Here is a 14,767-nt window from a genome sequence, read left to right as displayed (position 1 = left end):
ACTGCTGCAGTCCATGTGATGTAGATGCACCCACAGTGTGGTTAGGGAGGGAATTCCAGGATTTTGACCCAGCGACAGTGAGGGACAGCAATATATTTCCAAGTCAGGATGGCGAATGGCTTATTTGATTTGAGTTATTATTGTCACATGTACTGGGATACAGTGAAACGTATTGTTTCTTGTGCGCTACACAGATAAGCATACCATTCATAGAACACGTAAGGGAGAAGGAAAGGAGAGGGTGCAGAATGTAATGTTAGAGTCGCAACTAGGGTGCAGAGAAGATTAACTTAATATAAGGTAGGCCCATTCAAAAGTCTGATGGCAGCAGGGAAGAAGCTGTTCTTGAGTCGATTGGTACGTGACCTCAGACTTTTGTATCTTTTTCCCGACGGAAGGTGGAAGAGGGAATGTCCAGGGTGGGTGGCTGCTTGAGTAATGACAACAGGATGAGTAACAGGAGGGGGAGTTACAGGATGTGTAACAGGAGGGGGAGTTACAGGATGTGTAACAGGAGGAGTAACAGTAAGAGTGCCATTGAATGTCTCAACATGTCTGTGACAAAGTGGGAAACTGGAGATAGTGATCCTGATTGGAAAGTGTTGACACTGGGGGGTGGAATTTTCCCGTTCCGCCCACTATGGGAATCGTAGCGGGCGAGGGGAGGACCATGGAAAGGTCCATTGACCTCGGGCAGAATTTTCCAGTTTCGGGGCAAATGCGGCGGGAAAACCCCACCCTGGGCGTAGGTGAGATCAAGTTCAGCCCATAATCTAACTGATCAGAACAGCACAAGAACAGAAGCAATAGGAGCAGGAGTAGACCACATGGCCTGTCGAGCCTGCTCCACCATTCAATCCGATCGTGGCTTCGTCAACTGGAGGAGACCTGTGTGTGAGGCGTTGAAGAATTGCTGGAGCCCATGAAACCCTTCAGCCCAAAATTCAGAAAATTACAACTTCCGTTACGTATCAGAGGCCTGTTGCACAGAGCACAAATTTTCTGAATGAGAGTGGAACCTGGTCCAGGGGGATGAACGCTGCAGTGGTTTCATCTACAGTAATATCACTCAGCAATCCATGGTGCTTAAGGTAAAGCGAACCACACACAGCAGCTTTCACACTGAAATAAAAGTGAAACACTGCAGACCAGGAAATCTGAAATTAAAACAGACAGTGTTGGAAAATCTCAGCAGATTTGGCAGCATCTGTGGAGCGAGAAAAGAGTTAATGTTTCAAGTTCAAAATGACCTTTCTTCAGAACAAAGCTTTGATACTGACTCAGCTGATCTTAACCAGAACAGAGGGAGACAGCATTACAATTCACCCCTGCTCCCTTGGACTAGGCCAGGTGAATCTGAACAAGGTTCCCACGCCTGGTGGCTGGGGTGCACAGTTCAAATTTGGGTAAATATATGGGCCGGAATTCTCCGGCCGTTCACGCTGGTGGTGTTCTCCAGTCCTGCCAACCGCCCCCCCCCGTCCGTGGGTTTCCCCGCCGGCATGCAGGATTCCCATTGACAGCAGCGGGACCAGAGGATAAGGCTGCTAGCAAACAACGCACCACCTCCCACTGGCGGGAAACACACAGTTGGGAGGCCGGAGATTCTCTTGGTTAAGTTGTTGGAGGTTGAGCCGTGCCTGTGGAAACAGGGCATCAGTCTCAACAAGAGAAAATCATCAGTTGGAAACACAAGAACATAAGCACTGGGAGCAGGAGTGGGCAATTCAACCCCTCCAGTCTGCTCCACTATTCAATATTAGGCTGATCTCATCTCAACCTTACCTCCACCTTCCTGCCCCTTCTCCATAACCCTTCATCCCTCTACTAATTAAAAACCTACCTATCTCCTCAAAGTTGTTTAGTGTTCCAGCGTCCACTGCAATCTGGGATAGAGAACTCCACAGATTCACAACCTTTTGGGTGAAGCAATTCTTCCTCATTTCTATTTTAAATCTGCCACCCCTTAGTCTAAAACTATGGCCTCTCGTTCTAGAATGCCCAACAAGGGAAAACATCCACGCTACGTCTACCCTGTCAAACCCCTTTCGCATCTTATATACCTCAATTAGATCTCCTCTCATTCTTCTAAACTCCTGTGAGTATAGGCTTAAACTGCTCAATCTCTTTTCATTAAACAAGTCCTTCGTCCCTGGAATCAATCTAGTGAATCTTCTTGGAATCGCGTCTCATACATTTACCGTCTTCCTCAGGTAAAGGGGCCAGAACTGTGCGTAATACTCCAGATGTGGTCTCACCAATGCCCTAAGCAGTTGTAACGGCACCTCCCTACTTTTCTATTCCATCATCAATGCATATCAAAATTCCATTTCCCTTCCTTCTTACCTGCTGCACTTGCATACTAACTTCCTGCGATTCGTGCACAAGGACATCCAGATCCCTCTGCACCGAAGCATTTTGAAGTTTCCCTCTATTTGGATAATAAGTTACCTTTTTATTCCTCCAGCCAAAATGGATAACCTCACACTTATCCACGTTAAATTCCATCTCTCAAATTTTGGCCCACTCACCTCACCTGTCCATATCCATTTGCAAGTTTCTTATTTCTTCATTGCAACTTGCTTTCCCACATATTTTTGTTTCACTTGCAAATCGGTCAATAGAACCATCTATTCCTACATGAAAATCATTAATATAGATTGTAAATAGTTGACACCCCACTAGTTACAGCTTACCAATCAGAAAAAGACTCATTTATCCCCACTCTCTGCCTTCTGTCAGTTAGCCAATCTTCTATCCAAGCTAATATATTACCCCCAACCTCGTGGGATCTTATTTTGTGTACTAACCTTCTGGAAATCCAGATCACTACATCTACAGGACCCCCATTATCTATTTGGCTTGTTACATCTCTGAAGCACTCCAGCAAATTAGTTAAACATGATTTCCCTTTATAAAACCATGTTGACTCTGATGGATGGCGTTTTGACTTTCCAAATGTTCCATTTCTGCTTCCTTAATAATGGATTCCAACAATTTCCCAACAACAGATCTTAAGCAAACGAGTCTATAGTTTCTTACATCTGTCTTTCTCCCTATGTGAACAGGGGGCGTTACATTTGCCATTTTCTCATCCACTGGAGCCTTTCCAAAATCCAGGGAATTTTGGAATATTATAACCAATGGATCCAATGCCTGGAAATATCTCTGTTACATAACATTCTTTGTTAGAGATGAGATACTCAAGTGCCCAGTGCGTGGACTGGTCAGTGGGTGGTCAGGGGGTCAGTGGGAGGGTTAGTGGGTCAGTGGGAGGGTCTGTGAGTCAGTGGAGGGGGTCAGGGGGTGGATCAGTGGGTGGGTCAGGGGGTCAGTGGGAGGGTCAGTGGAAGGGTTAGTTGGTTGGATGGTCAGTGGGATTGTCTTTAGGCTAGTCACAGTGGTGGTTATCTTTACATAAGGCAAGCAACTTCCTTCACAACAATTCCTTCCCTTCTCACATCACCACCTCGACACTTGAGAGTGTCGTTCCCAATGACCTAGATTTCCACAGGAAGCTTCGCCTTCTTCCCAAATAATTGCTCCAGCCGGCACTTCCCTTTGCCAGTCCCCTTTCCCACCAGACCAATCGTCTCCTTGGGGACACTAACTATTGTTCAAAATTAAATGACCCCGGAGAGAGAAGACCAAGTGTAGGGTCCAGATGGGGCAGGGTCAGAAATAATTAGGCAATTGTGTACAGATGGAAGATTTTAAATAAGATATGTGCAGATAAACACCATAAAATAAAAACGTATTCAGTCCCCATTTTTGTTTTTGTATAAAGCTTTCATTTTATACAATTCATTGTTAAATGGCAAAACTTATCTCAGAGGTGTGGAGTTGGTTGGAGTTTGGGTTCAACTGCAGTAGACTGAGGGGCTGGGAGCCGCAAAACAAAGACACTGCTACACCACCATTAGCAGGAGGCTATAATAAGGAGTTTTACGTGGACATTGCCTGTTATAAATTATAAATGTTGATTTGGCAAATATAATGGAAAACTTGAGATAAAAATGTAGCAACGAAAGGAACATTGGAAGAAAGTGCAAATCACTCATATTTTTAAAAAGGATAGATCATTGGCCCAGTTTTTTAAAATTCGTTCATGGGATGTGGATGTCACTGGCTGGCCAATGTTTATTGCCCATCCCTGAGGGCATTTAAGAATCAACCACATTGCTGTGGCTCTGGAGTCACATGTAGGCCAGACCAGGTGAGGAAGGCAGATTTCCTTCCCTAAAGGACATTAGTGAACCACAATGAGTTTTTACAACAATTGACAATGGTTTCATGGTCATCATTAGACTTTTAATTCCAGCTTTTTATTGAATTCAAATTTCACCACCTGCCGTGGTGGGACTTGAACCCAGAGCATTACCCTGGTTCTCTGGAATACTAGCCCAGTGACAATACCACTATGCCACCATCTCCCCGGCCATTATAATGGCAAAACTGTCAGCAATCACTGTTATTATTCTGTGAATCAGGCAACACCTTTTGGAGTCCACACATGTGCAGTTAAACGTAGAAATCCAGAGGTTGCTGTCAATGAATCTACATATCACCAGAGGGGGAGGGGGTGGGTAGGGGCGGGGGCATGCTAAATTCTCCCTCAGTGTACCCAAAATCTCTGCAGACTGCAAACAGTTAGAAATCACTGAATTGATGTTAGAAATCACTGAATTGATGTTAGAAATCACTGAATTGACATTAGAAATCACTGAATTGACATTAGAAATCACTGAATTGACAAGAAATTTCACTTTCAGATATCAGTAACACTGTAAAAGCCCTTGATAAATGCTTATTGAATGAGGTGTAACTGGGATTTTAACTGTGAATTAAATAATCATTCCCACTGAACAATATCTCTGGCCCTGAAGAAATCATTTCATAATGATGGAATGGCAAATTTTCCATCATGATAAAAAAAATTCTAAATTAATTTTGGAAGTTTGTGATATTTCAGCTTGTTTCTTAACCTCATTTATGATCCAATCATTTTTTTCCCTCTCTGTAAAATGGAATTAAAAAGTGAAACAATCATTGCTTTTAACTTCCTGGTTTGCTGTTGGTGAGATTTCTTCAGTGTGATTGGTTGCTTACCCTGCTTGATGGCATCACTGTTGCTTGATGCCCGGAGATTCCCCTGGGCTTGGCGCCAGATCTCAAGCTAGCATTGGGAAGGGGGAAATCCACGCCACAGATAGCACTGGGTCTTTCAGGGTAGCTTTCTTCGAGGTCAGCGACAAGCACTGGGGCACTATATCTTCACATAGAGATAACAGGTGGAATTCTCCAGCCCTTCTCACTGGCGGGATCCTCCAGTCCTGCTGATGGTGACCCCCCCGCCCCCTCCACTGGTTTCTCCAGTGGGGGAGGGTGCAAGCCACACAAAGTTCCATGGACATCAGCAGGACTGGACAACCCTGCTACTAGCCAATGGCAGGCCACCTCCACCAACAGAATACATGCCATGGCGGGACTGGAAAATCTCCCCCTCCAATATATCCTGAATATATAAATGGGCAGTTTTGTAAATATCGTTCTCTTCACACTTGGGTCACTGTCTGTGTGGAGTCTGCATGTTCTCCTCGTGTTTGTGTGGGTTTCCTCCGGGTGCTCCGGTTTCCTCCTACAGTCCAAAAGACGTGCTGGTTAGGTGTATTAGCCATGCTAAATTCTCCCTCAGTGTACCCGAACAGGCGCCGGAGTGTGGCGACTTGGGGATTTCCACAGTAATTTTGTTGCAGTGTTAATGTAAGCCTACTTGTGACACTAATAAATAAACTTTAACTTTAAACTTTTAAACTTTCAAACTTGCGGACTATATTCCCCAATCTCATTAAGAAATCATTAGCAAACCCCCCCCCCCACCTTATAGAATCCCTACGGTGCAGAAGGAGGCCATTCGGACCATTAAATCTACACCAACCACAATCCCACCCAGGCCCTATCCCTGTAACCCCACATATTTACCCTGCTAATCCCCCTGACACTAGGGTCAATTTAGCATGGCCAATCAACCTAACCTGCACATCCTTGGACTTTCTGGCACTTTCTGCCTCAGATTATGAAATTTATATTGGCCGATCCAATGGTTTGACTAATTGGTTGGAGATTTATGCTGAAATTCCCAGAAATCCTCATAATTCCCCACCGTAACCTTGACGAACCATGGTGGGATTGCCCCATAGGAGTGGCGCAATGTACTATTACCAACCATTCTCCCAGGAGGTGCCCGGTCTCCTGCCACAGTCTCTGCGGCGGAGCGGGAGAATTCTTGCAGAACGTCGATCTTGCAAAATGCTTGGCGTGCATTTCCTTCCCCGTTCACCCCCTTCGCAATTCAGTTTTCACACAGGATTTTCTGTGTTCCTAACTCACACAAAAAAATAATAAAGCAGCAAGTGTTGTCATTTAACACAAGAGTCGGAAAGTGTGTGACCTCTGAGTAACCTTCACAATTACCCTTTAAAAAAGAAAGCTCTGGGCTGCGAATTGCAACCTCAATGTTACTCTGGCATCTTTGCAATGTTTATTGAGCAGTTACCAGACTTTAGGTTCTTAAAGGGAGAGCGCTTCAAGTTAGAAATAGAATAATACATGCCTCATTATCACAAAATCATCGAATCCCTACAGTGCAGAAGGAGGCCATTCAGCCCATTGAACCTGTACCGTAAACAATCCCACCCAGGCCATATCCCCATAACCCCATGTATTTACCCTGTACATCTCCCTAAAATTAAGGGATAGAATTCACACAGCCAATCAACCGAACCCGCGCATCTTTGGAGTGTGGGAGGAAACCGGAGCACCCGGAGGAAACCCACGCAAACACGGGGAGAACGTGCAAACTCCACACAGACAGCGACCCGAGACCGGGAATCGAACCCAGGTCCCCGGAACCGTGAGGCAGCAGCACTAACCACTGTGCCCCTGTGCCACCCAATGATATCAATAAACCTTTTAAAAAATATTTGATAAAGGGAAAGAAAGCCAATTAATCATTTGTAACACGTAAAGAAAGTTTTCCAGTAACAGAAACAAGCTTCTATTTCATTTCACAAAAGCCAATCTTGCCCCTAACGGAATGTCAGGATATTTTGTAAGAACAACAAAGTATTTAGTGACCCAGCAATTATTTCTTGGGGCCTTAAAGGGACACACGATATAACATGCAGCTGGAGCTGAGGAAAAGAATAATGTGTGGGGTTACCGGGATAGGGCAGTCAGGAAATATTATTTTCACACAGTGCATAATGGAAATCTGGGCTGGAACTGGTTACATTGTCAAGACTGAGATTGACAGAGTTTGGTTTAGTAAGAGGACCAAAGGATGGGGAGCAAAAATCTTAATGGAGTTGAGATTGGCTTGGTGAAGTGGGCCTACTGTAATCAAATGATGGAGCAGCTCATGTGTCCACCCCCGACACGAGTCGCCTGCATCAGGGCATTAGGGCCCTCCAGATGGGTACCACTGCATGACCCCCGACATGACCCCCCATAATGACCCCTGACATGCCCCCATCACGATTGCATTGGAATAGTAGAAATTAACAGAGCCTTGGGCAACACCCAGAGGAGATGAAATCTACACGAGACCATGTATTTCTAACAGAAATCTACATTTCCACTCACTTTGATGTTTTATTGACTAGATGTTATTTACACAAACATCAGAACTCAATACTAGATCCAACCTCCTTTCCCTCACCCCCCCCTTCCCTAATCCCTCCTTCCCTAATCCACCTTTCCGAATCTCCCTTCCCTAATCCCTCCTTCCCTAATCCCTCATTCCCTAATCCCGCCTTCCCTAATCCCTCCTTCCCTAATCCCTCATTCCCTAATCCCGCCTTCCCTAATCCCTCCTTCCCTAATCCCTCATTCCCTAATCCCGCCTTCCCTAATCCACCTTTCCGAATCTCCCTTCCCTAATCCCCCTTTCCTAGCCCACCGAGAGAGGGTGGAAAAGAAATATTGGTCGAGATGTGAGCAAAAGAGAAAGTCCAGCAGTGTTTTCAATTCTGCTCGATCAATGGGTGGAATGTACTCAGTTCCACATTAAGATTAACCAGGCACACTTAATGCCAGGCTCCAATTGCTCTGTTTCCACATTACCATTAGCTATTAACGCCTGGAACAAGGTGAAAATGACAACTTAAAGGCGACTCTTCACATTGAATGTATGGTTCGTTCAACTGACTCAAGCATCAGCCAGTGTGACAGAAGTGACGGTGTGACCCCATCAGTTTGTGACCCTCCTCGATGACCCTGTTGGTCAATAAAAGTCCCACAGGTGCCAGTCATCCTTTGGCATCTCAGCCAAGTAACCAATCTTCAACTGTGATCCTGGAGAGTGAGTCTCAGAGGATGTTTGTGCATGGGGCCCTTCATGGGCCTGATGTCCACCAGCATGCCCTTCCAGTATGAGAGGTGGCTTAATGTAAAGGAAAGGAAAGCTTGCATTTATGTTGTATCTTTCACAACCACAGGCATGGTGGCATAGTGGTTAGCACTGCTGCCTCACAGCACCAGGGACCCGGGTTCGATTCCGGCCTTGGGTCACTGCCCCTGTGGAGTTTGCACATTCTCACTGTGTCTGTGTGGGTTTCCTCCCACAGTCCAAAGATGTGTAGGTCTTGCTGAATGTGTGAAGTTACGGAGATAGAGTGAGGGGCGGGCCTGGGTGGGATGATCTTTCGGAGAATCGGTGCAGACTCAATGGGCCGAAGATAGAAGCAGGGAGGCTGTTTCCACTGGCGGGTGAAATTAGAACTAGGGGACATGGCTTCAAAATAAGGGGGAGCAGATTGAGGATTGAGTTGAGGAGGAACTTCTTCACACAAAGGGTTGTGAATCTGTGGAATTCCCTGCCCAGTGAAGTAGTTGAGGCTCCCTCATTGAATGTTTTTAAGGCAAAGGTAGATAAATTTTTGAACAGTAAAGGAATTCAGGGTATGGTGAGCGGGCGGGTAAGTGGAGCTGAATCCATGAAAAGATCAGCCATGATCTTACTGAATGGCGGAGCAGGCTCGAGGGGCCAGACGGCCTACTCCTGCTCCTAGTTCTTGTGTTCTTATGAATGGCCACATTCAGCACTGTTGGGATTCTGTTCTATTTTATCAGTTCCCAATCATGCACAACTAACTCGTTTTTTAAGATTGGCAGTAAAAATTCATCATGGATTCAATACATTCAAAAAGAATCACATGTTTATCATGTCCCAGGATGTCCCCAAGTACATTCCAGCTAATGAAGTACATTTGTAGCGTGTGATGTAGAATTACTGCTGTCAAAATACAGCAGACCATTTTTGCACAGGAAGAAACCACAAACAGCAAAGTGGCCAAGACCAGGTTATTTTCAATGTAAATTTGGTTGTGAATTTGTTTCTGGTCGCCCTGCTATAGGATGGATGTTATTAAACTGGAAAGGGTGCAAAAAAGATTCACAAGGATGTTACCGGGACTGGAAGGTTTGAAGTTTAAAGAGAGGCTGGATTCGTTGGGACTTTTTTCCCTGGAGCACAGGAGGATGAAGGGTGACCTTATAGAGGTTTATAAAACCATGACGGGCATAGATAAGGTGAATAACTAAAGTCTTTTCCCTAGGGTAAGAGAATCTAAAACTAGAGGTTTAAGGTGAAAGGGGAAAGATTTAAAAGGGACCTGAGGGTCAACTTTTACACACAGAGGGTGGTGCGTGTATGGAATGAGCTGCCGGAGGATATGGTAGAGGTGGGTACAGTTACAGAATTTAAAAGGCATTTGGACAGGTACATGGATAGGAAAGGTTTAGAGGGATATGGGCCAAACGCAGGGACTAGTTCAATTTAGGAAACCTGGTCGGCATGGATGAGTTGGGCCGAAGGGCCTGTTTCCATGCTGTATATCTCTATGACTCTATGAGATAAGTATTAGCCAGAACATCAGGGCGAACTTCACTGCTGTCCCTCAAAATAGGCCCCTTTATACCTACCTGAGGTGTTAGTTGGTGTTTCAGTTGAACAGCTCGCCTGAAAGAACTCTCAGTGGAGGCAGGGTCATTGAATATTTTTATGGCGGAAGTAGATAGATTCTCCTTAGGCAAGGGGATGGTCAGCCATGATCTTATTCATTGAGGGATCAAATGGCCTACTTCTGCTCCAATTTCATACGTTTGTATATAAATACGCCACCACAAGTCACTGCCTTGGTACATTTGCAAAGAAAGACTCACATGAGCTAATTACCAGTGAGGAATGGCCACTTCAAACAAGTTCCAAGAGTTGGTGGAATGGACAATGTTGTAGGGTGTTGGAAGGAATGGACAATGTTGTAGGGTGTTGGATACTGTTCATCAGGTCTTAATGGACAGTAGTCTTTAGTAGATTAACTATATGTACTTCTTAACTACAAGAAATGTGCATACATAGAAACATAGAAACTAGAAGCAGGAGGTGGCCATTTGGCCCTTTGAGCCTGCTCCGCCATTCATTTTGATCACGGCTGATCACCAAATTCAGTATCCTGAACCCCCCATTCCCCCATATCCCTTGATCCCTTTAGCCCCAAGAGCTATATCTAATTTCTTCTTGAAATCAGACAACATTTTGGCCTCAACTACTTTCTGTGGTAGTGAATTCCACACATTCACCACCCTCTGGGTGAAGAAATTTCTCCTCACCTCAGTTCTAAAAGGTTTTCTCAATTTACACCCATTCAAGTAATAATCTGTCTTCCTATTATTGTTACCAAAGTGGAGAACCTCAGATTTATCCACATTATACTGCACCTGCCATGTAGATGCCCACACACTCAGTCTGTCCAAATCACGCTGAAGCATCTCTGCATCCTCCTCATGCTTACCCTCCCACCCAACTTGGTATCATCTGCAAATTTGGAGGTAATACATTCAGTTCCCTCTTCCAAATCATTATTATATAATGTAATAATACAGTAAATAATAATACAGTCAAGGGCTCAAGCTGGGAGCTGTTTCCATGCTTGCTTGTGCACACAGCTCTGTCCAACACTATACTGAGCCTTAGGTGCAGGTCATGCATTCTCTTACATCACTGTGTGGGCGGTACTGTACCAGTCCCACATTAACCCTGTATATGCCAGATCCTATAGCCAAGGGGCTGAAAATATCTTGGTTTGGAGCATTTGTGGAATTGGTTGAAGAGAGAATTGGATTAATACTCATTCTCACTCAGTCGGCACCAATCATGCAACACCATACCAGGCGCTCCCCGGGTGGAGACACAGAGAATAAAAGAGGTGATGCTCTCTGCAGGCTGTAATATTAGTGCCACTGGGCATCATCGCAACTCAGGGAATTACTCAAGGGCCTCGTAATGTGTCTGAAAATAAGTCAAATGCATCAGAGATCCAAAAATGCTCCCCCCTCCCTCACACACACACAATGTGCAAAGTCGTCACTCTGCTAGGAAAGGCCAGCCCAGTAGCAGAGCAGAATGCCTGTCACATCAGGAGTGTTTAACCGTGGAATCGTGGCTTCGTAATGACGCCGTTTGTCTGTTATTACTTTGCCCAAGGTCAAGATCACATTAATGGGTAAATAAAATGCCCATTCCAATCACCATGGAGGTTAATGCATGGTAATGGCCCACATTCTTAAAGCCATCATTGCTTCCTAATGGTAACAATGAACATTCCAGCATTTTTAATTCTGCAAAACAGGAGTTGAGAGCACTTAGTCGACTCGATGACCCTGTCTGCACTTTGTTCAGCTCCATCTCCAGCATAAAATGCATATGAAAGGTCACAGAAGGCCTCCTCGCGTGTGTGCCATCAACTGCAGAGGCCCTGAGCTCCGTAACCCCCTCCCTGAACCTCTCTGTCCTCCTTAAAGATATCCTTTAAAATCCATCCCTCCAACCAAGCTTTTATCATCTGCCCGAATATCACTTAATGAGACTCAAACTTTCTTTGAAAATGGTCTTGTGAAGCACTTGGGATGTTTTACTATGTTGGAAGCACCATATAAAAGCAAGCTTTTGTTGTATAGCAGTTAAAGTTCAAAAGTTTATTTATTAGTGTCACAAGTAGGCTTACATTAACACTGCAATGAAGTTACTGTGAAAATCCCCTTGTCGCCACACTCTGGTGCCTGTTCGGGTACACTGAGGGAGAATTTAGCATGGCCAATCCCACCTAACCAGCACGTCTTTCAGACTGTGGGAGGAAACCGGAGCACCCGGAGGAAACCCACACAGACACGGGGAGAACGTGCAGACTCCACACAGACACCCAAGCCGGGAATCGAACCCTGGTCCCTGGCGCTGTGAGGCAGCAGTGCTAACCACTGTGCCACCGTGCCGCCCCTATATAGTTCTTTATGTAGACAGCTGCATCACCATTATCAGCATGCCGCCACGGTTAAAATCCTACTATCAGCATTCAGAAAGACCATACCATTCGGTGATTACGGCTAACCCACGTGTGGACCTCAGATAATTAATTAGATTGGCCTCATTTCCGATGCACTGTACAGTTGAATAGCTCCCTGCGCTTGCACAGGAAGGACATGGGCTTCAAGAAGGCATGATGTGGAGATTCCGGCGTTGGACTGGGGTAAACACAGTAAGAAGTCTCAAAACGCCAGGTTAAAGTCCAACAGGTTTATTTGGTAGCAAAAGCCATTAGCTTTCGGAGCACTTGCTGTTCCTTTGTCAGCTGATGAGGGAGCAGCAAGCGCTCCGAAAGGTAGTGGCTTTTGCTACCGAATAAAGCTTCAAGAAGGCACCAGAGGTGCTGGCTTTGGTGTTGCTGGAGGGGGAAAGGACTGTAGAAAGGCAGAATGGTTACAGCACAGAAGGAGGCCATCTGGCATGCTGTGTCCATTCTGGTTCCCTGCACCAGCGATTTGGAGATTATTTTATCCAAACTTGGTGCAGATCGTTGAAGGTGAAAGGACGGAAATTGGAATGATTTTATTCACAGTTAGTGACACTGAGTGCGAAAGTTGAGGCAGTTTCTCTGCACATGTGCCTCTGGCATTCATTTACTCGTTATTGCATTCATTAACAGATTCTAATCGCAATGATCACAAATTGAAGCAAGCATGATTCATTACAGTAATTACAGGCCACCTTAATCCCAAAGCCTAGTGGGGGAGCACAAGCAAGGAATCCTAAATCCAACCCTCTCAGTGGAGAGTAACAGCCACAGAGAGCACATCACATGAAATTATAATCTGTGCAAGAGAGAAAGAACTTGCATTTACATAGCACCTGTGATAAATCTTGGCCTAGGACACAAGGGCGAATCTCTTGCTCTCTTAAGTAATGCCATGGGATCTTCTGCATTCACCTGAGAACATATATGGGATCTTGGGCTAATATCAGATCTGAAAGATGACACCTCCCCTATATTACTATACTGGAGTGTAGGCTTAAGTTGAGGTACTCGGATCTCTGGGGTGGGATTTGAATTCTCAAATTCTGAGAAGGCTTGGCAGGATAGATGCAGGAAGGTTGTTCCCCCTGGGCTGGAGAGTCCAGAATTAAGGGGCACAGTCTCAGGATAATGAGTCAGCCATTTTGAGCTGAAACGAGGAGATATGTCTTCATTCAGAGGATTGTGAATCTTTGAAATTCTCTTCCCCAGAGGATTGTGATTGCTCAGTCGATGAGTATATTCGAGACTGAGATTTAGAGATCTTGGACGCTAAGAGAATCAAATGCTGTGGGGATAGGGCAGGAAGGTGGAGATCAGCCATGATCTAATTAAATGGTGGAGCAGGTTTGAAGGTCCATATAGCCTACTCCAGCTCCTATCTGTTATGCTGTATCCCCAGCCTCTTGAGTCAGTGTAACCACTGAACTGACCATGTACTCCAGCCAATACACTGGAAATTCCCCAAAAACACACACCTTGAGCACAGTCCCCACCGGAAGCTTAGGAAAAGCCCTCAAAAGATCTACCAAATATATATATTTTTAATTCATGTCGCTGGCTGGACCTACCATACACAATCTGCCCTCTCATTAAGCTTACCAGCTGAATGTAGCAGCCACAGTCAAGAGGACTTAATGTCAGCTACAGCACAAGTGAGCTTACTGATTAACCCAACAGTGGGGAGAGTACAGCACCTTCTACTCAGAGAGCTCGTGGTGGGGCCACCTGGGTTTGCGCTTCTGAGAAAACAGAGGCGGTCGGCTTAGTGGTATTATCGCGAGGCTATTAATCTAGAAACTCAGCGAATGTTCCAGGGACCAGGGTTTGAATCCTGACAGCAGGTGGTAGAATTTGAACTCAATAAAAAATATCTGGAGTTAAGAATCTACTGATGACCATGAAACCATTGTTGATTATCGGAAAAACCCATCTGGTTCACTGATGTCTTTTAGGGAAGGAAATCTGCCGTCCTTACCCGGTCTGGCCTACATGTGACTCCAGAGCCACAGCAATGTGGTTGACTCTCACCTGCCCTCTGAATAAGGGCAACTAGGGATGGGCAATAAATGCTGGCCAGCCAGCAACGCCCATGTCCCACTAATGATTATAAAAAAAAGACTGAAGACGATGTGCCAGGATGCAGAACACTGCCAAAGCTCACAACAGTAAGAAAAAAGAACTTATATGGCAACCCACCACATCCTCAGGATAACCTCAAAGTACTTCACAACCAAACAGTTATAGTAGTTGGCATGAAGACACAGCTTTTTAAAACACAGCAAAATCACACAAACAAGAGATGATTGATATATGTTGACCCACTGCTGTCAGTGTTTATTGAGAAATGTTCTTCAGAG

This window comes from Mustelus asterias, chromosome 22, assembly GCF_964213995.1.
Source record: "Mustelus asterias chromosome 22, sMusAst1.hap1.1, whole genome shotgun sequence".
Lineage (NCBI taxonomy): Eukaryota > Metazoa > Chordata > Chondrichthyes > Carcharhiniformes > Triakidae > Mustelus > Mustelus asterias.
The sequence above is the reverse complement of the archived record's forward strand: the minus strand, read 5'-3'. Positions refer to the sequence as shown.